The 23,806-nt window shown below is 37.2% G+C and overlaps 1 protein-coding gene across 1 annotated transcript in view; it reads right to left on the reverse strand.

Annotated features, from left to right (window-relative positions):
• Positions 1-23,806, reverse strand: part of Csnk2a2ip (casein kinase 2 subunit alpha' interacting protein) — a 102,131-nt gene that overhangs the window by 25,909 nt on the left and 52,416 nt on the right. Inside the window, exon 2 of the mRNA XM_034515655.2 lies at positions 2,789-2,893. The gene's annotated coding sequence lies outside the window, so the exon portion shown is untranslated. The remainder of the gene's footprint in view (positions 1-2,788; positions 2,894-23,806) is intronic.

The following is a 23,806-nucleotide window of genomic DNA, read 5'->3' on the forward strand; positions in this document are numbered from 1 at the left end:
TGGCTTGGCACCGGCAAAGCTCGGGGTTTCATCCCAGTGCTGCAAAAATCAAAACTAAGAAAGAAGCAACCTAAGCCTCATGACCTAATGGATAAGTTTATCAGTTACTCGGAACTAATCTATGGAATGAAATGCTCGACAGTCATTTCAGAGCACAGTTTTTAAAGACTAACCATTGGTAAGGGATATGGCCCAGGTAATAGTATGTGAAATTAAAAAAAAAAAAATGCAGGCTTAGATCTGAAGGCTAACCCCACTGCAAGCAAAGGAGTTGATGAAGCACCTACTCAAAACCACGTCTCTGGTTGACTGAGAAGTTTGCAATTGGCTTTTGCTTGTTTTCAAATTTGTTTGTTCATGTTGTGGAAAGAAATTTTGTTCACTTTTCCCCCATAGAACTATTTTTATTGTGCATGTTTATACTCTATAGCACGATCTTTTGGTATCCCTTCCTTGAAATGTCATACAAGTACATTGTGATTTGTACAGTTCAGCGCATTAACACTCCCAGAACTATCTTCCAGTTTCATGTACATAAAAGTGCTTAAAATCTCCTCTCATGCAAACTATTATTATATGGTACGCTATTCTTATATTCTGCCTACATTTCTTTAATCAATAAACCAGATATATGATAATGAATAAGTTTCATGTTTTTATTGCTGCTTACATGTATTATAAACTTTCATTAATTTTGAATTATACTGTAATGAACTGAAATAAGGAATTAATTTCTAAACTTTAGATAAATATTTTTCTTGGTAAGAGAAACTCTTTCCTAAAACACTCTCCTAAATTAAAACAATTGTGAAAATATTTAGTGGCTACAGCTACTTGTCCAATTTTGAAGGTATGAGTGTTATGATTTAGAATAGCTAACTTTCTCTGCAGAAATAACATAGTAATGAATCATTTAAAAGTCAGAGGCATTGTGAAAATACAAAACACTAAAAAATAAGCTACCTATTAATATACACAAATTTTAGAGAAATTGAAAGATAAATTCCTAATGACTTAAGCACTCTCCAGAAATGACAAAACTTTTTAAAGAATGTACAGTTATCACTGGGAAACTTATCCGCTATATTTTGCATAATTTTAAACATTAACTGAGACATATAAATTAAAATTTACATTTCATATATTAATACATTATAATACAAATAAATACATAAAAAACTCAATTATAACTCTTATTGATATTTTACTCATTTGGTCTTACTGCTGCTTCATTTGTTTTCACTTACTTAGCTAGCAAGTATTTTGGAAAAGTTTAGTCAGTTGTTTATTGGGTTATATATTTAGAGACATCACATATTTATATAGTAATTACATTGTTGCTATGTTTTTCTTTCTTTTTTCTTTTCCTTTTCTGTCTGTTTGTTGTTCTTTGGTTTGGTTTGGTTTGGTTTGGTTTGGTTTGGTTTGGTTTGGTTTGGTTTGGTTTGATTTGGTCTGATTGGTTGGTTCTTTTCATTTTGTTGGAGACAGTATATCTCTATGTACCCCTGGCTGTTTTTGAACTTGCTATATAGACCAGGGTGGCCTCAAACTCATAGAGATCCATCTTACTCTGCGTCTAGGTGCAGTGCTTAAAAGTGTGTGCCACCACGCCTACCTGCTATGTTTTTCATAAAGCATGTCTCTTGATTGCTTGCTTCATTTCAGAATATTTTTATAGCTTTATAATTCCAAGAATTTTCAGTTAATTTTCTTTTCTGTTCCTGGCATAAACTCCCCTATAAAGCATAAAGAATTTCTATGTCTCCTTCTTGTAATCAGGTGGTAGTTTCAAACTCTACTCTGAAACTCTAATGTCTAAGGATGGAGCAGCTCCACACAAGCTTACTGTTTTCTTATAACTCTTGGATTTCTTCTCATTAGATTCAAGGGGGGATTACATTAATTCTTTCATTATTTTTTTTTTAAAAAAGAAACATATACACATACACATGATAAAATTACTGAACATCAGGGCTTCTCATAAACTCATTCAAACATTTGATTTCTTATTCAAAATTACACTTGAAATTTTCATAAATTATTGATGAAACTGTGTTGTCAGAAAACAACTGAGACCCAGTTATCTAATATCATTTTGGAATCAGCTATAGAAAGACCTCATGGCAGAAAACTGAGCAGATAATTCCCTGAAAAGTGTTTTGGATCATAAATATTTAACTTCGTGTATTCACTAAAATTCTTATGTTCAATACCTTGATAGTAAAGAACAATGCTCTTTACACGTTGGTATGCATTAAACAAATATTCAATCTGCACCCATTACGTAACAGGTTCAGTGCTTGCCACTGGATAAATGAGCAGAAAATCTGACAGTTGGGATTCTTTCTACACATGGGGTGACTTCTGCCTAACTGCTAAATGAAACCTAATATTTAACCTAAACTCATACATTGTATATTGTTTTAAAGGTGAGAGATAGATGGGAATAATTTAGATGTTTTATTGTTGCTATTATCTGTTTCTAGATTTACTTATAAGTAGATATATGCCATCATAGAATTAATTATTTTAAAAGTCTATGTTATGTTTAAAAGTTGAATGATGTTAAACTTTTTGGTCAAAGTTTGCATGCTGAAAGGAACCTACAGCAGATGTCAGTTGCAGAGCGATCTACAAACACACATTACCACTTGTTGAAAATGAAAACTTAAGGGATCAAATTGTGCTTAGTAGTTTTTGCTATGAAAATTTTCAAGAAAACATCCAGACCCTCTGGAAAAAAAAAATGATTCCTAGGATAGTTTCTGCTAAAGGTTGTTCTTACAAATAAGCTCACAGCACAGTGAGGAGAAATTCCAGATGGCTGCTGAGAGTCGTGCTTTGTTACTGGAGTTTGATTTCTTGATAGTAGGAGGCAAGTGCTGTCTTTCTGAAAAACAAAAATTATTTTTAACTATTGAAAATATGAAATGAAGTCATGCCAACTGAAGGAAGATCTTACTCAAGGTTGCCATTGCTGCAGATAAGAGAAAGAGCTGCCCTGTAGACTGACATAGCTTAAGATAGTGTAACCCTGCTGCAGAGGCATCCCCTTCTCAGGGCTTAAACTTGAGATTTAATATGGTTTCTTTAAAATTTCTCAGTCTATACCAGATATTTTGAATATTTTTATACTTTAATCTTGAATAATTTTCTACTATAATCACAAGAGATTATTTCTCACTGATAAAAATCACAAGTTAGAGAAATGTTTGGTTTCGATGGATGTATACAAAGGCATAGAAAAAACCAGGTAGATACAATGCTACAAACAAAAGTGAAATAAGCTAAAAGATTGTTTTTTGAAACATGAGAAAATAGAGGAAACACGATAGGCCCTACATGTATCTCATAGAAATGTCTATCATGTAGTTTCTCTGTAAACATCCATCTCAGTGCTTAAATTTGAAATTTAATATAGTTTATTTAGATTCAACACAATCCCCATCAAAATTCCAACACAATTCTTTAAAGACATAGAAAGAGCAATTCTCAGTTTCATATGGAAAAGCAAAAAAAAAAAAAAAAAAAACCAGGATAGCAAAAACAATTCTTAACAATAAAAGAACTTCCAGGGGAATTATCATTCCAGGGGAATTATCATTCCTGACCTCAAGCTATACTACAAAGCAATAGTAATAAAGGTAACTATATGGTATTGGTACAGAGGCAGACAGGTTGACCAATGGAATAAAATTGAAGATCCAGAAATGAACCTACAAAATATGAACACTTGATCTTTGACAAAGAAGCCAAAAATATACAATGGATAAAAGAAAGCATTTTTAATAAATGGTACTGGTCTAACTGGTAGTTGGTATATAGGAAAATGAAGATAAATCCATTTTTGAAACCTTGCACAAAGCTCAAGTCCAACTGGATCAAGGACCTCAACATAAAGCCAGATACACTGAATCTAGTAGAAGAGAAAGTGGGAAAGAGCCTTGAACTCGTTGGCATAAGAGGAAATTTCCTAAACATAATTCTAATGGCTCAGGCTCTAAGACCAGAATTGATAAATGATACCTCATGAATCTGAAAAGCTTCTGAAAGGCAAAGGACATAGTCAATAGGACAAATAAATCAGCAACCTACAGAAAAAAAATCTTCACTAACTCCATATCTGATAGAGGGCTAATATCCAAAATATATACAAAACTCAAAAAGTTAACCTCCAAAAAACCAAACAACCCAATTTAAAAATGGGGTATAGAGATAAACAAAGAATTCATAACAGAGGAATCTCAAATGGCTAAAAAGCACTTAAAGAAATGTTCAAAGTCCTTAGTCATCAGAGAAGTGTAAATCAAAACAACTCTGAGATTATACCGTACACCAATCAGGTGACAATACATGTTGGCATGAATGTGAAGAAAGAAGAACACTCTTCCATTTCTGGTGGGACTGCAAACTGGTACAACCACTCAAGAAATTAATCTGAAGGTTCCTCAGAAAATTGGTAATAGATCTACCTGAAGACCCAGCTATATCACTTTTGGGCATATATGCAAAAGATGCTTCGCCATACCACAGGGGCACAAGCTCCACTATGTTCATAGCAGCCTTATTTATAATAGCTAGAAGCTGGAAAGAAACAAGATGTCATTCAACAGAGGAATGGATATGGAAAATGTGGTACATTTACACAATGGAATACTAATCAGCTATTAAGACGGGGACAACATGAGTTTCGCAGGCAAATGGATGAAACTAGAAAATATCCTGAGTGAGGTAACTCAGGCCCAAAAGCAAATGCATGGTATGTACTCACTAATAACTGGATATTAGCTAAAAAGGTACAGAATACTTAGGATACAATCCACAGAACTCAAGAGAATTAACAAGCCGAAGGGGCCAGGTGAAGATGCTTCAGTCCCACTTGGGAGGGAGAAGAAAGCAATCATGGGAGGCAGAAGGAGGGAGGGTTCTGGGTGGGAGAGGGGAGTATGAGGGGAAAGGGGAAACATGATCAGGTATTGCGGAAACAGGAGAAAAGACCTGAGGGCCAGCAGAATGAATGGAAACAGGCAACTTCTGAGGGATGGAAGGTGGGAGGACCCTCTAGAATGTTCCTCTAGAATGGGAAGTGAGAGCCTCTCAGGACTTAGATGAAGTGCCCTACAGTGGAGAGAGAGAACTTGTAGAGTCCACCTCCAGTAAAAAAACAGGGCATCAGGTGGAGGGATGGAGTTGCCATCCCACAGTCAAAATACTTGATCCAGAATTGTTCCTATCTAAAAAATATGCAGGGACAAAAAAAAAAAAAAAAAGAAAAAAAAAGAAAAGAAAAAAGAGAAGAGACTGAGGGAAAGGAGGTTCAGTGACTGGCCCAACTTGGGATCTATCTCAAAGGGAGGTTCCAAGTCCCACCCTATTACAGACACTATGGTGTGCTGACACACAGGAGCCTAGTGTATCTTCTGTCTTCCTCATAACCAAGTCTAGTGTAGCCTAAGTGCGCACATGCTATAGGATTAAAATGAAACTACAGCTTAATACATATTTTGCAATCAGAAAACTTATAAGATGTAAAAAAAAAAAAAAAAAAAAAAAACTCACTGCAAAAGGCTCTTAGGAGCCTTATTTTTTTCCCAAGAGTAACATGAAAACTATATTGTATTAGTCATAAATTTTACACCAAAAAAACTAAGATTTATTTAAGCTAACTGAGAATAGAGGAAAATTAGAAATACAAGATATGGGAAAAACTTAACTGTTAACACTAGCAAAAAAAAAAAAAATGTCATTGAGTCTTTGTTGACTAATGATAGTCAGATGCAAGACAAGAGGCTCTTTGTTAAGCTAAGCTCTTATCACCTAACACATTTGATTTAGAGACTGGATACTGTCTCCACAACAAGAGATAGCAAGAATCAGCTTCAGAATAATGATAATTCTGTATCCAGCTGCAGTACCCATTAAAGTATGCGTGTTATCATTATGTTGTTCTACAATAGATAAGTTGTTGCAATGCCTAGCTAAATATCGGAACCATCTAGGAGATATTGAAAAACACTGTATCTTTGGTTAAAATAATTACAATGTCATGGTAGAAAGTTGGGTATGATTAGTATTTTTAAAAACACACTCTCTGGTAATTTTGAGTCAATGAAATTGTGATATTCTGACCTTAACCTCATGTATGATTCGTCATCACTCCTTTGGAGTTTTTGAGCTTCCCAAACAACAGAACACGCTTTCATTTGCCTTAAAAAGAATAGCAACAAACATTTAAAAGGACCGACGTGAGCCTTTAGGCAAAAGGTGGTTTTGTTGCCACTTCTTTTGTTACTGGAATTGATAACAATTTTTATAAAATTCATCGTTTTTCTCCATATTTAAAAGAAAACATTTTAAAAACAAAATAGCAGCCTTCTAAGAACAACAATATCAACCAACCAGACACCTCCCCCCAAAGCTTCCAGGGACTAAGCCACCAACCAAAGAGTACACAGGGGGTACCCATGGCTCCAGCTGCATATGTAGCAGAGGGTAGCCTTATCTGGCATCACTAGGAGGGGAGACCCATGGTCCTGTAGAGCCTTGATGACCCAGGATAGGGGAACTCTAGGCCACTGAGGCAGAAGTGGGTGAGCGGGTGGGGGAGGCACCCTCGTAGAATTAAGGGTGATGAACTATAGAAATGATCCCTGAACAAGGAAGTAGGCTTCAGACATGAAAATCACCTTGAGCTAGGACAAGGAAGTAGGCTCAGATACTTTGATCATCCTGATAAGCCCTTAGAAGCAGTGATTACGGTAGTTTTCACGTAATTGGGTTTAATGCCTTGCTTTTTTCTTTGACTATTTGTGTTTATTGTATTGCTTGTTCCTTGACTATTGCATCTATTGCTAGACCCTCAACCTAGAACTGACCTGAATACATGCATGTAATCAAAATGGTATAAAAGCATAAAGGAGGAGGGGGTGGGATGAGATAGGGGTTTCTAGGGAGGGGAAATGGGGAAAGAGGATGACATCTGTATTGTAAATAAATAAAATATCCAATTTAAAAAAAGAATCAGGGGTGAAGGAGAAGGGAAAAGGGGGCTTGTGGAGGGAAAACTGGGAAGGGGGATAACATTTGAAATGTAAATAAATAAAATAACCAATAAAAAGAAGCAGCTTTTCTGTATTTAGTCTCAGATCACAATTAGAATTGTATTTGTTTTCTCATCTGGCCTCACGGAATAAAGCTATGTAACTAGTTCAAACATAATTCTATGTTACTAAATGCTAACTAAGGATAGAGAAGGTCTCAGTTATTATCACACACACACACACACACACACACACACACACACACACACCCTGACCTTCGTTTCCCTGTAGACATTTGGAAGTTGTCAGCAGTAGCATAATGACAGTGCTAATTATTAAAATTACTCGTGTGGAGAGCGCTTTGGAATAAGATGCCGACAGGCATGCAATATGTTAACTGTGTGACAATCTTTTCTTTCAAAAATAAATGAAATTCTGAGGAATATTCCACTGGCTTTCATCAAAACGCCCTCAGTGCCCCAGTGACAGTCATCTTCTCACACATTCCCATGCAATTATCAATAAATTCTTAGTTCGTAAGGAATCCCGTACTACCAAGATGTATTTTATTATCACATCCATTCAGAAAATTCCATTCAACTCCAACTACAAAATGTTTTGTGCTCTGGGTTCTTTATGTTTTATATAACTACATTTTTAGAAATTCTCAAATACTTTATGATATCATATACGGGCAGTGATTAAAACAGTATAGATTTAAAAATGTTTTAAATATATATTGGTTTTACTCCCAAAATGAGCTATACTTTAAAATACTTACTCTAAGTGATATTATATTTATATTTGATGTACCTGTCTAAATGCACAATTATAATACACAATTCTGATTTAAGTATCTCATTGTCTAACACAGGCTTCTCTAGGTAGCAGAAAATGTCACACAGAGATTCTGTGTCAAAAAGAGAAAAGGGTAGTTTAAATTGTTAGAAGAACCAAAAAGTTGCCAGGTACCCCAGAAACAACTTTGGGATCAGTATACCGTAAAGCGGTGAAGGAAATCAGCTGATCTAACTTGTGTTTGTTGTTGTTGGTTTGGTTTGGTTTTGTTTTTTAGGAGGATGACACTGGATCTTTGCATGTGGTATGCTTGGCCAGCCTATGAGAAGCCTTGATTTAATGCTCAGCGTTTTGTAAAACAGGGTGAGACGTTGCACACCTGTAACCCTCCACAGCTCTGGTGGTGGAAGCATTCAAGGTTACCCTTCCATCCACACTAAGTTCGAGGCCAGCCTATGTTACATGAAAGCCAGTTTTCAAAACTAATGATTTCATATGAATCACAGTCTCGTGATAGTTGTGCTTGTCCTGGTTCAGTAGGAACAGTGTGAAAACTCGCCGTCTCTGAAAAAACGATAAAAATTCTCAGCTAGCTCCATATGCCATGGGTGTGGCCAGCATGAACTCAGACACAGGGAAGTCTCAGCCTGAACACTGGTGTTCCTGCCTCTGTCACGTGTAGATTGCCTTCCTAACCCAGAGGGAAGAATTAAATGTTTGAGTTTTAAAATGCCACCCCTTCCAGCTCCCAGGGAAGCTTCTGCTGGGCCTGATAACAAAGGGGAAGGTATAAGCACAAATCTTTATCTCAGAAGACAGGGGCAGATTTCAAAGGATAAATAAATAATAAACATTAACTACTAACAAATGTGGTTGTTTACTGTGTAAATAAACTAAATTGCCTCCATGTCTTCATGTCATTGCCTTTCCCTCTGTAAATCAGTACAGAATATAAATTAAATGTTTACCATTCATGGGTCTTATTCTCCAGAAACAAGGCCAGATAGCTTTGATTTTGTTTTCAAGGAAAAAAAAAAGTTTGATGTAAAGGATATGGAGTGATTTATGTAACATTTTAAAATGTAGCATATTTGGAAAAAATCGCACACACACACACACACACACACACACACACACACACACTGTGGTGTGCTAAATTATTTTCATGCCTCAGTAGATCATGAGTCCATACAACAGAAACTGTTAATGTGAGGCATTCAACAGAAAAATGCTCTTTTAATTTGGAAATAACAGTCAAAACGTCCTTTTATTTTGAATTAAAAAAAAAAAAGAAAAAGAAGCTTACTGACCAAATCTTTTAATAGAATTTAGTTGGATGGACTAGCCTGTATTTTATCCCTTCAGTGCTCAGAAGCAGCTCATAATGGAGAATCATACTCAGCAAGATAAACTTTGAGCATTCAGTGAGGGAGCTCTGAAAGCACTGAGAAACATAGCATTGTAATCATCTAAGAATTGGTACCCAGCCCCAAAGCTAGAAAGACATAATACTGATCGCTTACCACCTCTAGAGTGCTTACATCTATTGATCTGTGGCTTGAAACATATACCCATGAGTGTACAAGGAGTATCCCAATTCATAGAGCAAACAAAAATAATAAAACAAAATAAATAAAATAAAAGGCTGGTATATTCCCTCATCCTCTTAGCCAAATGTCTGGGTGCTTGAAGCCATTTTTAGCATCTAGTTCATATCTACTAGGAACCAAGGTGAGAATTGATGTCTGGGTTTCTGAATTCTGGCAAAAAAAAAAAAAAAAAAAAAAAAAAAAAAAAAAAAAAAAAAAAAAAAAAACCCTCACTTGAAGGTATCCCAGAGGAACTGAAGCTGTAATGAGGGAAATGGTACCCTCTCAAGAGGTCACACCTGCCAAAACCATTCCCCCACGGTTGCTAGACCAGAGGAAACACTACACCTCCACAATCTGGCTTAGGACTCATAAAGCAGGCTCAGCGCATTAACACAGCTCTGGAGATCAAATGACCTTTGCAAGGAATGATACCCAGAGTGCCTCACTGTTCTACAAGGATTATATGAGATTATGTATGTCCAAGATTGGCATAGTATAAATATCGAATGTTTCTCTTTCTCTCCTTCCCCTTCTTCTCTCCACTTTTCTTCTTTCGACAACCACAGTGCCCTTATTTAGACTTGTTATCAGTTTACAAATAGGAGAGAAAATGAAAATTGAAAGGATAAGTACCTTTTCTTTGAATGGTGATGAAAAGAAAAAGTCAGAAGTCAGTCTGATCATGCCACATAAATCTCTCTCTCATAAAATGTGCCCCCCTCATGCACACTCATTTTCATGTGCAGAATGCTTACTGAACATTCTTATTAAACAACACATCCCACTAACCCTGATCCCCTGTGGTCTCAGTTCCTGGATGCATCTTCCTTGTTGGTTTTTTTTTTTTTCTATAATCTGCATTTTCCCACCTTTCATAGGAGAGTGTTAGCTGCTGTTTTTTACTTTTGCTTGCTTATTTTGTTTGTTTTCTCATCAACAAATAAAATAATAATGGCAATTTAAGGAGAAAAGGGAAGAAACAAAGGAAAAAAAGCAACAACAAAAATCACTGTCCATAACCTTGCTTCTTAAAGAATGATCATCAATGCTGTTAGGTTCTTTGGCTTTCTCTCCTTTTATCAGACTATAATTAAAGTATTTCTGTAGTTCTTTACAAAGTTAATATACTGAGAGCTGTTTTGCAAGTGTTTATACAAATATTGATTACAAAATCTTTGCATGCTTAAATTTTAATGAAACCAGTTTTCCTAGGATATTTAAAGCATAATTTATTCACAAAGTCCCCTGGAGGCCTATGTTGGTTATTTCTATTGGAATACAGTACTGAGAGCCTAGTATTCTCTCATCAACTCATTAGGCAAGATGAATTGTATAGTCTTTCCATTGAACTGCTGAATAACTATAGCAGCAGCAAGACACAGGCATTAAAACAACCCCTACTCCAAATACAAGAAATGTCAACTGTATAACAAACATCCTGCCCTTAAAGAATCTGGTCTCTAAAATTCTTTGCTAACTTGCTCATGTTTCAGATTTTTCAAGAACTGCTAATACAAATTGTTAAACAATCTACTCCAGATACTTCCTTTTTATCAACAGTTTAAGAGAGATTCTGGATCTAGAAAGACGACTCAGTGGGTAGAGAACTAAGTACAAGTGTGAGGCCCATAGTTTGGATCCCCAGAATATGTATAAAAGACAGAAGTTGTGTACGTGTGTGATGCCAATGCTTCCGTGTTGAGGTGGAAAACAGCACTCCCCAAAAGCCTGCAGGCCAGCCAGCATGTAATATGTAAGTGCAATCAACAAGCAATCCTGTCTCAAAAAAGGAAGATAGCAAGAACCTACACTCAGTTGTGCTCTGACCACCACACACATGCCATTGTGTGTCCATTCAGTATTTATTTATACATATGCAGAAATATGAACACACACACACATATGCACCAGAGGAAAAAAGAGATTCTTTTCCTTAAACCAACTCATTATTAAAAACTTTATATTTTTTCATTAAATACAAAACAAATTTTCTTTTGGTATTATAATTGACATCTGTAATACCTGTATCTGTGTGTGTGTGTGTGTGTGTGTGTGTGTGTGTGTGTGTGTGTGTGTATTCAAATATACATGCACATAACAGTGCCTTCTGTCAGACTTTCCAAAAGCTATCCCTAAGTACTTTTTTCAACATAAGTCTTCTTCAAAAGATAAGACATTTCTATGCCAACACACTACCAATTCTATATCTAAGAAAATATTATCCAAAATAGATTCTTTATTGAAAAAATTAAATATCTTCTCAGGATCCCGTCATTACAGTTTTTTCTCATTGGTGCCTTGATCTATGAGTCATGTTCTCTCCTTGGCACTTTATGAACTGATCCTTCAGGAGCCCAGGTGAGTCAACTGATAGGTGATCTGTCTGATTGCTTTTTAGTATTATTAGACATATCTCTCAAGAAGGCAACACTGAGACATACTCCTTGATTCAGTTTATCATGAGTCTATGTCTGCTAAACAGGAATTAAATAAGTTTGATATTCTATCAAATTTACTGCCCAAAGTGGGAACTGGAAGAGCTAGCTTGTGCCTAGATAGACTTTTAGTTGATAGAGAGCCAGTTGAAATATCATCAATAGAATTTTAGTTTAGAGAAAATTGGTTTGATTTCTAGCTTTATTACTATGAGGTATGTAAACTTGGGCAAATCACTTATTCTTTGAGTCTTAGGTTTCTCACAGAATGAGGACACTGGACTAAATGATTTCCCAATTTCCAGCTAGTCCTAGAGTTCTATATTTCTACATAGTTGAATTATTTTACCATGCTGTTGTTGGGGAATATAACTAACACTTTGAAGCTACTAATTTTATGTCAAGCTTTAAAGTCCATAATTGTTATCTTCAGAAATATTATTTGACATACAGTATGTTTAAATCAATTTCAAAAAATCACTTTAAAACAGGAAAAAAAAAAAGAGCTAGCTTGTATCAAAGTCAAAACAGACTGGCCTACTGTGGAGGTTTAAATAGGTGTGGTCCTCACAGACTCATGTGTTTGAAAGCTTGACCCATAGGGAATGGCACTATTAGGAGGTGTGCCCTTATTGAAATAGGTGTGGTCTTGATCTAGTTAGTGTGTCACTTTTGGGGGAACGCTTTGGGTTCTCCTAAGCTTAAGCTAAATGACAATCTCCTTCTGCTGCCTTCCTATCAAGATGTGGAACTCTCAAGTCCTTCTCCAGGACCATGTCGGCCTGCATGCCACCATGCTGCTTGCCAAAAGTGATAGTGGATTAAACCTCTTAAACTGTAAGCCATCCCCAATGAAATGTTTTCCTTTATAAAAGTTGCCAGGATCATGGTGTCACTTCACAGCAATGAAACCTTAACTAAGACACATACTTTTATGTCCCAATTTAACCAACCCATTGTAGCAAGGGTAGCTGTAAAATAACAGTTCATAGATTTGTTACACATTTCCATATTAATTACTTTTAGTTGTGATCAAATACCATGAACAAATGTAACTTATGGCAGAAGTTTATTGTGAGAGACTCCATCATGTCAGGGAGTCACAGTAGCAGAATGCTAGAGCAGAAAATTGCGAAATCACCTCTTCAGCCCCAAATGTGAGGAAGAGACTGAACTGGAAGTAGGGTGAAGCTATATATTCTCAAAGCTTACCCTTACCCCAGGTGACAAACCCCAGCAAGACTCAACCTTCTAAATATTTACTCTATAACCTCCACAAAGTTCAGAGGGTGTCAGCAGTTAAAGTAAGGGCGTTAATTGGCAAAGTATGGTATCTTATTACTTGGGATGTGGCTGTGTGGGAAGACCCTGTTGACGCTGAGAACTGTGAATTCTCTGATTCTCAAGGGTTTACCTCACCTGAGGAAGTAGCGCCCTTTGAAATATTACTTTTTTCACTTGAGGAAATTAATCCTTCATTGTCTGATAAGCTAGTAGTGACTTTCTCTGAAGAAAATGCCAGGCTGGTGCTCCTCAAGACCCACTAATAGTTGCCTCTAGACCTATAACCAGACTCAAGGCAAAACAATCCCCTGGAGGGGAGGTAGAAAGTGTGGTCCATGAGGAAATGCACTACACTACTAAGGATCTTGATGAGTTTGCTAATTCACTCAAACAGAAGTCTGGGGAATACGTGTGGGAAAGGATTTTTAAGGGTATAGGATAATGGTGAAAGGAACATAAAATTATATTGGGCTGAGTTTATTGCTATGGGCCCTCTGAGTGGAGATTCTAGGTTTAATATGAAAGCTCGCACCATTAAAAAAGGTATCAGAAGTTTGGTTGAATGCTTGGCTGAATGAAGCATTTATCAAAAGATGGCCTTCTACAAGGAGGTGGAGTTGCCTATTATTGCTTGGCTTAGTGTTAATAAAGGGATTTTAAGGCTCAGGGAAATAGCAATGTTAGAGTAGATACACTGTGTAAAACCTAATTCTCCACAATGGAAAGTCCCAGAAGACATGCTCTTCACAAACCTTATAAGATGCAAAATGGTGAGAGGAGCACCAACACATTTGAAAAGTTTCTTCTTGCCCTTTTCCTTGCTCCAGATCTTAGGACTGAAGATGCTACTGCTCAACTGGGTGAATTAAATGCAATGGGTTTAATTGGGCCCTGAGGTAGTAAGGGCCAGTTGGCAGCATTGAATTGCCAGAGGCAAAGTGATTTAGTTAGTATAATGGGCAGCACAGACAAAACAATGTTTATAGTGACCTAGCCCATAATGGTCAGCACAGAAGAGGTGAAATTTATAGTGTGATGACGCGTATTGATCTTTGGTGCTGGCTAATAAGTCATGGTATTCCCAGGCACAAAATAGATAAGAACTCAACTGCACTTCTGTTTGCTCTGTATATGCAGAAAAATTTTAAAACAAATGAATGAAAGACTGCATTGGATTGTAGCAAAGGCAATCTGGGCCAGTGAATAAATTTCCACACTTGTGCCAGTTTGAAGACTCAGAATCATTGAGTAAAGGGGTGACCAGATTCCCCTGAGGAAGATCTTGATAAGACACCTAAAAGTTTTGCTGTTAGCCTTTCTCCAGTTCCTTTTTCCCCAGAGGGACCTATAGCCTGTTACAAGGGTAACTGTACACCAGGGATAAGGAAATAATCATACTTTCTCAGGTCTACTGGATACTTGTTCTGAATTGATGCTGATTCCAAGAGATTCCCAAGAAACACTATGGCCCTCCAGTTAAAGTAAGGGCTTATGTAAACCAGGTGATCAATGGAGTTTGCCTGATGTCCAACTCACAATAGGTCCCCAAACTCATCCTATGGCTATTTCTTCAGTTCCAGAATATATAATTGGGATAGATATACTTGGAAGTTGGCAGAATTTTCACATTGGGTCCCTGATCCGTGGTGTGATGGCTATTGTATTTTGGAAAGGCTAAATGGAACTCTTTAGAGTTGCCTCTGCGGAAAAAAAAAAAAAAGTGAATCAAAAATAGTATTGTATTCCTGAATGAATTGCAGATATTAGTGCCACTATCAAGGACTTGAAAGATGCAGGGGTGGTGGTTCCCATCACATCTTTCTTTATCTCTCCTGTCTGGCCGGTGCAGAAGACAGGAGGATCATGGAGAAATACAGTTGACTATTGAAAACTAAATTAGGTAGTGACTCTGATTACTGCTGCTCTACCAGATGTAGCTTACTTACTTGAGCAAATTAACACGTCTCCTGATACCTGGTAGGCAGCTATTGGTCTAGCAAATGTCTTTTCTAAGTACCTGTCCATAAGGACTATCAGAAGCAATTTGCTTTCAGTTGGCACTGCCGGATGGGCACAGGAACAAAGTGACCATGGTGGCAGAGATGGGGATTATGCTTGGGCTCAACAACATGAACTTCCAGTCACAAAGTCTGGTCTGTCTAAAACTGCTGCTGAATGCCAGATCTGCCAAAAGCAGAGATCAACACTGAGCCCCAGATATGGCACCATTCCTCGAGGTGACCAGCCGGCAACCTGGTGGCAGGTTGACTACATTGGACCACTTCCTCCAAGGAAAGATCAATGTTTTGATTCGTACTGAAGTAGATATTCACTTTGGTTGTGGATTTGCCTTTCCTTCGTATAATGCTTCTGCAAAATCACCATCCATGATCTTAGAGAATGCCTTCGTCGTTTTCCACACTGTATTGCTTCTGACAAAGGAACTCATTTCACAGCCAGAGAAGGGCGTCAGTGGGCCCACGATCATGAAATCCACTGGTCTTACCATATTCCCCACCATTCTGAAGCATCTGGTATGATAGAAAGATGTAACTGTGCCTTTGAAGACACAGTTACAGTACCAATTAGGTGGCAGCAGCGTGGAGGGCTCTGGAAGGGTTCTACAGAAGGCAGTATATGCTTTGAATCAGTCTCCGATAATATGGTACAGTTTCTCTCATAGCCAGGATGGGGTGGAAAAGTAAGTTCCACTTACTATCACTCCTAGGGACCATCAAAAAAGTTTTTGCTTCTTTTTTGCCTAGATATTCTAGATATTCTAGATATTTTGCCTAGAAGTTCTGGTTCCAGATGGGGGAGTGTTCTTGCCAGGAGCCACAACAACATTCTACTAAACTAGAAGCTCAGACTTCCACCTGGTCATTTTGGGCTTCTAATGTCCTTAAACCAATGGGCTAAGACTGGAATAACAGTGTTAAGGGGGGTGATAGATCCAGATTACCATGGCGAAATTGGATTGCCTTTCCACAATGGTGAGATGAAGAATTATATCTGGAGTGGAGGAGATCCTTTAGGGGCTCTCTAAGCTCCACCATGTTCTGTGGTTAAAGTCAATGGTAAACTACAACAACCTAATCCAAGCAAGTTGCCATAGGGTACAGACCCACCAGGAATGAAAGCCTGGGTAATTCCTGCAGGAAAAGAGCCACCACCCACTGAGGTGCTTGCATAGGTTGGAGGAAATACAGAATGGGTAGTAGAGGAAGGTAGTTATAAATATTGTCTAAGACCACAAATGAAGATTATGAATGACATGGGTAATTCTGTTTTGTTTTATTCCTAAAAGGATGTTTCCCAAGAGACATTGACTTATTATAAATTTACAATGAATTTGCAGCCATACAAGGGATAGTTATATCATGTTAGGCTTATTTATGTTCTGGTCATTGTTTTCATTTAGACATGAAATATGATTTGTGTCAAGTTGACAAGGGATAAATTGTGATGGCCATTCACAGTTGTCAACTAGACTATGTCTGGAAAGAACTACAATCCAGACATGGTGGGCTTCCGGTGATCCATATCTTGAGGCTGGAAGACACTTTTGGTCAGAATCCTGAAGCATAGTGGACACGAAAAGTTTAAGCCCAGGCAAGGTGGTACAGGCCTTTAATCCTAGGACAGGCAAGCAGATCTGTGAGTTCAAGGCCAGTCTGGGACAGAGAAAATTCCAAATAAAGAACAGGTTAGGTGGAGGTGTGGTGGAACACATCATTAATATGGACTATACCATCTGCTGGAGGCCTACATAAAGACAATGGTGGAAAGTTTTTTTTTTTTCACCTGCTTGCCCTTACTTGCCAGTATATCTGTTGGAATGTACTTCTTCAGAATTTCAGCTTATACAGAAGACAGCTGAAACACCTAGCCTTGTGTGAATGAGCAACTACTAGATTCTTGGACTTTCGATCCATAGCTGCCCACTGTTGAGTTAGTTGGAATGTAGACTGTAAGTCATTCCAATAATTTCCCCTAATATATTGAGACATTCCATAAGTTATGTGACTCTAGAGAACCCTGACATACATGCATATATACATATATATATATATGTATATATATATGTATGTGTGTATGTGTGTGTGTCTTATACATACATATATACATATATACATACCTGTATACATGATAGATAAATAGATTGATAAACCACTGATATATATGATAGAATGAATGGACATGTTAAAAATGTATGGAAAATTCAATGTTCCATAAACATCAAATAGTTTAAAACCAAAAGTAGAAATTTGAGATTTGTTCTGAACCATATGAATAACTATATCTTTAAATTGTACTTCTTAATTTTACTTTTATAACTTGACAAGGAGTTGCATTTCATTGTGATAATTTTCAAAAGGAATTATTTGTGTTGTGCCCCTTGTCCATCATGTCTTTCTCCTCCCTTGTGCCCTCCCACTGACATCCCTTCCAGTTCCATGTCGCACACATGTGGGCCTTTCCTTCACCCCTTTTGTCAACATCTATTATAGTCACCTGCCTAGCATCATGGTTTGTATCACTCTCATAACCCCTTATTTATGAACATAGATCCATTCACAGTTAATGTCTACATATGAGTGAGGACAGATCTTTGGTTTTCTGAATCAGTCACCTCACTCATCATAATCTTTTCCAGTTTCATTCATTGTCCTTCAAATTTCATATTTCATTTTTCACCACAGCTGAGTACATTTCTATTATGCATGCTACATTTTCATTATTTATTCTTCTGTTAATGGACATCTAAGCTCACTCCTTTTTCTTTCTATAGTGAAGCAATAAATGTGGATCTGTAAGTATCTCTAGAGTCAGGTATAGAACCCTATTGGCATATATCCAGGAGTGCAGTAGCATGGGCATATGCTGGTTTTATTTTTAATTTTTTGAGGCTTCTCATACTGATTTCCATAGTGATGGTTCCAGTTTACACTGATGAGAAAGCCCAATGAAATACATTTTTAATCTGACTGTACTTTTGGATATTTTCCTCATTACTATAAATGAGAAAATTTTTATCATAATTGTAATAAAATGTCAGTTTATAGGAGCTGAAGAAATGACTCAGTGGTTAAGAGCACTGGCTGCTCTTCCAGAGGTCCTAAATTCAATTCTCAGCAACCACATGGTGGCTCTCAACCACCTTTAGTGGGATCTGATGCCCTCTTCTGGTGTGTCTGAAGAGAGCGACGGTGTACTCCAATACAATATATATAAGTATGTATAAAATAAGGGAATAAATAAATAAATTTTAAAAATAAGTTTATACAGTTACTTACAAACAGCATGAAACTAATTTGCTTTTAATATAACATTACTAATTTCCCCATACAGCATCCTAAGCCTTAATGTTTCAGTCACAAACTATGCCTAATCCCATCCGCAGTTAAATTAAGAAATGACATTCTTGGAGTCAGTATTAATAGCTCACAGACTTGCTATTTGTTCTACTGTTTCTCTAAACATGAGAAAAGTCTGTATTTCACAGATTAATTTTGGAGACTCAATCCTGTGTGTTTATCAAAGAATTCATATTGTGAATCAACCATGAGGCAAGAACACTGTAAGGCTGATGTCTCAGAGCCAGGAATTAATTTAATGGTGCCATTTGCAAATAGTTAAATTCAAGTCACAAATAACATAAATAACATCACAAATAACAATAAAAGCAATAAAACGAAAGTTAACAATGAAAGTACTAAATTTGTGAGATATGCTTTCTATTTAACACCAAAGCACAGATTTTAAAGATGTTAAAGTCATCTCATAAGCAGACAATTGGAAGATTTGGTCAAGAGCCACAGAAGACAAATTGCTTTAAAAAAAAAAAAGACAATTATTGTTTTCACAGCAGCAGATACACACACACTATACACCTATACACACACACATATTCTCTCCCTCTCTCTCTCTCTCTCTCTCTCTCTCTCTCTCTCTCTCTCTCTCTCTCTTTCTCTCTCTCTCTCCACAGAAGCCAATGCAACTAGAGACTTGGATGAATACAAGATACCCAACCATACAGTAAGAGTGTAGATTGTCACAGACTTATGGGACAGGTTGTTATAGCTACAGGAACGACTCACAGTATGAAAGGAAACCCCAAATTCTGTAGAAAGACACACTATCAGGATAGTCTAAGCTTGGCACCTTAATTACTGCTGCCATGTGGATTTTTGTTCACCTACTCAGGAATCCAATTTGCCCCATTAAAGTAAAGCCCTGTGTGGGAATGGTTATTTTCAAAGAATATTTAATTTTTTTTTCTATTAAATACTTTGGAGTTTTTTTTTTTGTTTGCGTGCTTGTTTTGACTTAGTTTGGATAGGTTTTCTCAGCAATGGTCAGGTAAAGAGGCCTTCTGTGATGCAAGGCCCTAATTTCTACAGAGCCAACGGCCCCAAGGGAGCAAAATAATATGTCACTGATGCCTTTGTCACAGAAGTTAGTGACTATCCCTGATTTCATAGCTTTCTACAGTAAAGAATAATTTAATACTGCATTGTTTCATATTACAAATGACCAATAAAATGAATATTGGATGTCCCTGCAAATAATAAAGACAAGAACACTGACTTCACTGGGATATGTGGTAAAAACAGAAACTCAAGGAGAAGACACTAGGACTAAATTTCTTGATTCTTAAATTATAATCAACTTGCAGAGCTGCTGCAAGGTGAGCTCAGGACTCCACTTCACACTCTACAGAATCAACTAGCTTCTCTGCTTGCTTCGTTTTGTATAATTAGGTACTGAGAATCCAGAGAGGGGAAAATCCAGTTTAGAGAAAATTTTCCCACATGACCTAATCCTCGACTTTTTCCTCCCTGGAAGAGATCTGAATCGTTTCCCTTTCTGATAGTCAGCCGGTGTAGCAGGGAACGTTACACTGTCTAAGCCATTCCGAAGCCTAGACAACCAATTTGAATACCTAGCAAATTTCTGCAAGCAGATGCTTCCAGGTTTTTCAGAAGGGAAGGAAGTTGAATGGGAGGCAGAGACAGAGGGGGGATGGGTACAAGCACACACTGAAATGGAGTAGGGAACCACTGAAGCATGGCTAATCAGACAGGACACTTCATGCATATTATGGACCCTTTGTGATAATAAAATTGGAATCAAATTGCCTATCCCAGCCACTCGAGGCATCCTGCATCTTTAATTTTTAAAGTTATGAAGACACTTGACACAGAAGGGGATCAATTATCATGAGTTTTTTCGTGCAAATACTTACTTAAGCTGTGCAGTGGGTCAGAGGCAGTAGCGAAATTGCAGGCTTGCAGTCACATAATGGCGGCTAATTACACTGCTCTATGGACCCTCTCCAGTGGGCTCAGTTGGCAGTAATGGTCATGGTTGATTTATTTGGATTCATTTTCAGGGGCCTGAAGTTATAATAAATTTATGTATTTGCTAAAGATAACTGGTTTGGATCGTGAAACTACCAAACTACCAAAATGTAAACACAAAAGAGATTCCTCCAGTTAACTTGTTAGGAATTCAAATCCTTGGGAAAAAATTGCTTGGCACTGCATTACACTATATATATATATATATATATATATATATATATATATATATATATATATATATATATTATTTAATGAGGTTTCACAAAGCAATGGGGGAGATACTCTTTGGTAAGGTTAGAAATACCATATTGCTTTTAAAGTGAAAACTTTCCTCACTACTTAATTTCTATGGTTTGATACTTAAATGGTTAGGCATAAAAGGCTTGCTCCTCCACCTTGGCATTATTTAGAAGTGGCAACACCATTATGGAATGGATCAGAGGCCTCCGGCATGTGACAGAGACAGCCTCCATCTTGAATTCATGCAGGCAGATGAGAAGAGCATGGGGTAGCTAATAGAGGACTATTTTATATAAATAAAATTTATAAATTCTTTTAACTTCTGTTAATCATAATGTTTAGTCTTTCTTAGGCACTGGTATGTTTCTGAACTATTAAAACCAATTTGAGACGCGTTTAAGATTTATTTTGATGTATGTGTATGTAGTATGGGGACATTTGTTTGCCAAATGTCCCCAAACGACAGAAAGGGGCGTCAAGATCCCAGAGCAGGAGTTACTCAGAGTTACCCGAAGTGGGAGCATTGGGGATAGAACTTGGGTTCTGTGAAAGAGTAGTAAGTTCTGTAGAGTGCTTGAGCCATCCTCCCAGCCCTCAAATTCAAGAGTTGATGTTACTTTTAGTATACTACCTAAGAATAACCAGCTGATTCAGTAGGAAACTCTCAATTTCATAAAGCCATGAGAGAGTAATGTTACTTTCACACTGGAATGAAAGGAAAAATAGCAAATTGATCTAATAGACAAGGAAACTTAATAGCCATGTTAAGGTCAGTAAAAGAAACTAAGTGTTGTCAAACTCCTAGTAAACAACAAAAAGAAGGAAACTTCCCCCTGGCTGCCTCAGTTTCCTTGAGGGAAGAACAACCTACACCTTGTTTATTACCACCTGTGAAAACCACCTAAAGCGCACATGAAGACAGAGTGTATCCTTATCTATAAGCTCTTGGCCCTTCACGAAGCAAGTCTGGTAATGGTGAATTAGTTGCTTTTTTCTTGCATTCTTCTGTCTTAATGCATACTTTAATATTTACCCATTGCGTATTAAAAAAAATAAACCCATTACATAGGATGTTCTGGAATTTATTGCAAAGGTAGCAGCTGCACAGGACATAAAGCTTTGCTTTTGAAAGAAATTCTCTGACATTAAGGAAAATAGTCTGGCAATGTTACTTCCTGTGCAGTTGAGACAGGGCACAGACCTCTGTTGGATGAAATAGCACTCGTTCTAAAATGGAAGCAGGTAATGTTCAATGTGGCATAGGTCCCCCGGAAGCTACTCACATTTTAAAGACCATTCCTTTGCTCCCTTGAATTTGGTAACAAAACCTTGTTCTACATTAACCCATAGTAAAACATAGAATACCCCTGTTTACGAATTCCACCCAGGAGATGGTATATGAAGTAAACTGAAAGATCAAGGACCTTGGTTCATCTCCTAGACCATTAATGCAGAAACATGACAAGCAAACAAACAAAAATGCGACGTTCATTTAGATACCTCTGTCTTTATCTAACGCTGTTCCTTCACTTCACTTTCAAATGTACAGTGTGTTAGGATTTGAAAACAAACACACACCACTGGGTGACTGATGACTGGCACGATAGTCTGCCAATGATTCCCTTCAGACTTCCACTTCATCCCAAGCTGTGGTGGGATGGTGAGGTTACCGTTCCCTATGGATCTTTGAATTGATATGGTTGGCAAGAGCAGTTTCTCTTTGTTTTCTCCACTTGGCGGTCTGTGTGGGAGTCTGAGGCTGTAAGCTTTGGGATGGGAACTAACAGCATTACATGCTACAGAGAGTCAGCAGCTTGAGCAAGTTTTCCTAAGGCCGAGCCAAAGCAAAGCAACTAGGATCCTCCCCCTCACCTCTCCATCAGGCACATGACAATGGAACTCCGACATCTTCTCCACAGGGCAAATTCCATGACAGAAACTGGCTCTGTGGCCAAAATGGGAGTGATGATATGGGTATGAAAATTAAACAGTAAACAATACAGACGCGGTTTTTTTTTCTTTCCAGAGTAATTTTTAGTAACACGGGTATACATGCTTGACCTCACTGAAACAACAGGAACAAAAAAAACCCTTCTAACTATAGATAAATGCATGATATTTGGAAATACTATTGTAGCAGTTTTGTTTGGTGATTGAATATGCAACCAAAGAAAATGATGGCCCCAAATTCCCTAGGGATTCCCTTTCCTAAAAACGTGAACAAAATAGCCCCTAAGGCCTGACCCATAAGAAGTGAGTGCCACCACATTGTCCATTCTTAAAATGTTATACGTTTCGAAAATTGTCTCTTACTTCCAAAGTCATAAGAAGAAAATGGCATGGAGTAGACCACATTCAAGCAAAACCTTTTATACTTGTGAAAATAGTTGAAGCAGCCACTGTTCACATCCACCAGGAATGAGAAGGTGGGTCTGCTGTATGCAGAAAACACTGAAGCTGAAAGTACAGATACTCGATGTATAGGAAATAATTACCCAAATTTAACCTCGTTGATTTTTTTCTTGTTTTGAATAAAACTTCAGTGTTTAACGTTAAAATTTAAAGCTACATAATCATTATAGTTATTTATTTGACATTTTTATGTCTAATTGGCACCTTTGTAGTTTGGAATCATTTAGATCTATTATCTTTCCCATAGAATTCTCAAATACTTTCCCAAAACATAGACTAAAATTTAGCACTACATGGCATTAAAAGTTCATATATTCCTTACCTAAGGAAATAATAGAATCTTAAAGTTGGCAGATCCTTTTAGCATGATCTAATGCAAATCCTCTAATTTTTATAAGGAAAAGTAATGAGGTTTGGGAGGAATGAATCATTTAAACTAGCTATCTACACTTTCCATCGTGAAATATTTTTATTCTATAAGCTTCCTAATGAAATAAAGATTAATACACATTATAATCACCTTTGTAAAGAATTGAGTGCCTAAGAAGACCGGAGTGCAGAATGTGTAAAGTAAAGGGGAGAGATGATTTAAAACAGTTGGCTGGTTCAGATTCCCCAAAGGAAATAGATGATAC

This window comes from Arvicanthis niloticus, chromosome 12, assembly GCF_011762505.2.
Source record: "Arvicanthis niloticus isolate mArvNil1 chromosome 12, mArvNil1.pat.X, whole genome shotgun sequence".
Classification (NCBI taxonomy): domain Eukaryota; kingdom Metazoa; phylum Chordata; class Mammalia; order Rodentia; family Muridae; genus Arvicanthis; species Arvicanthis niloticus.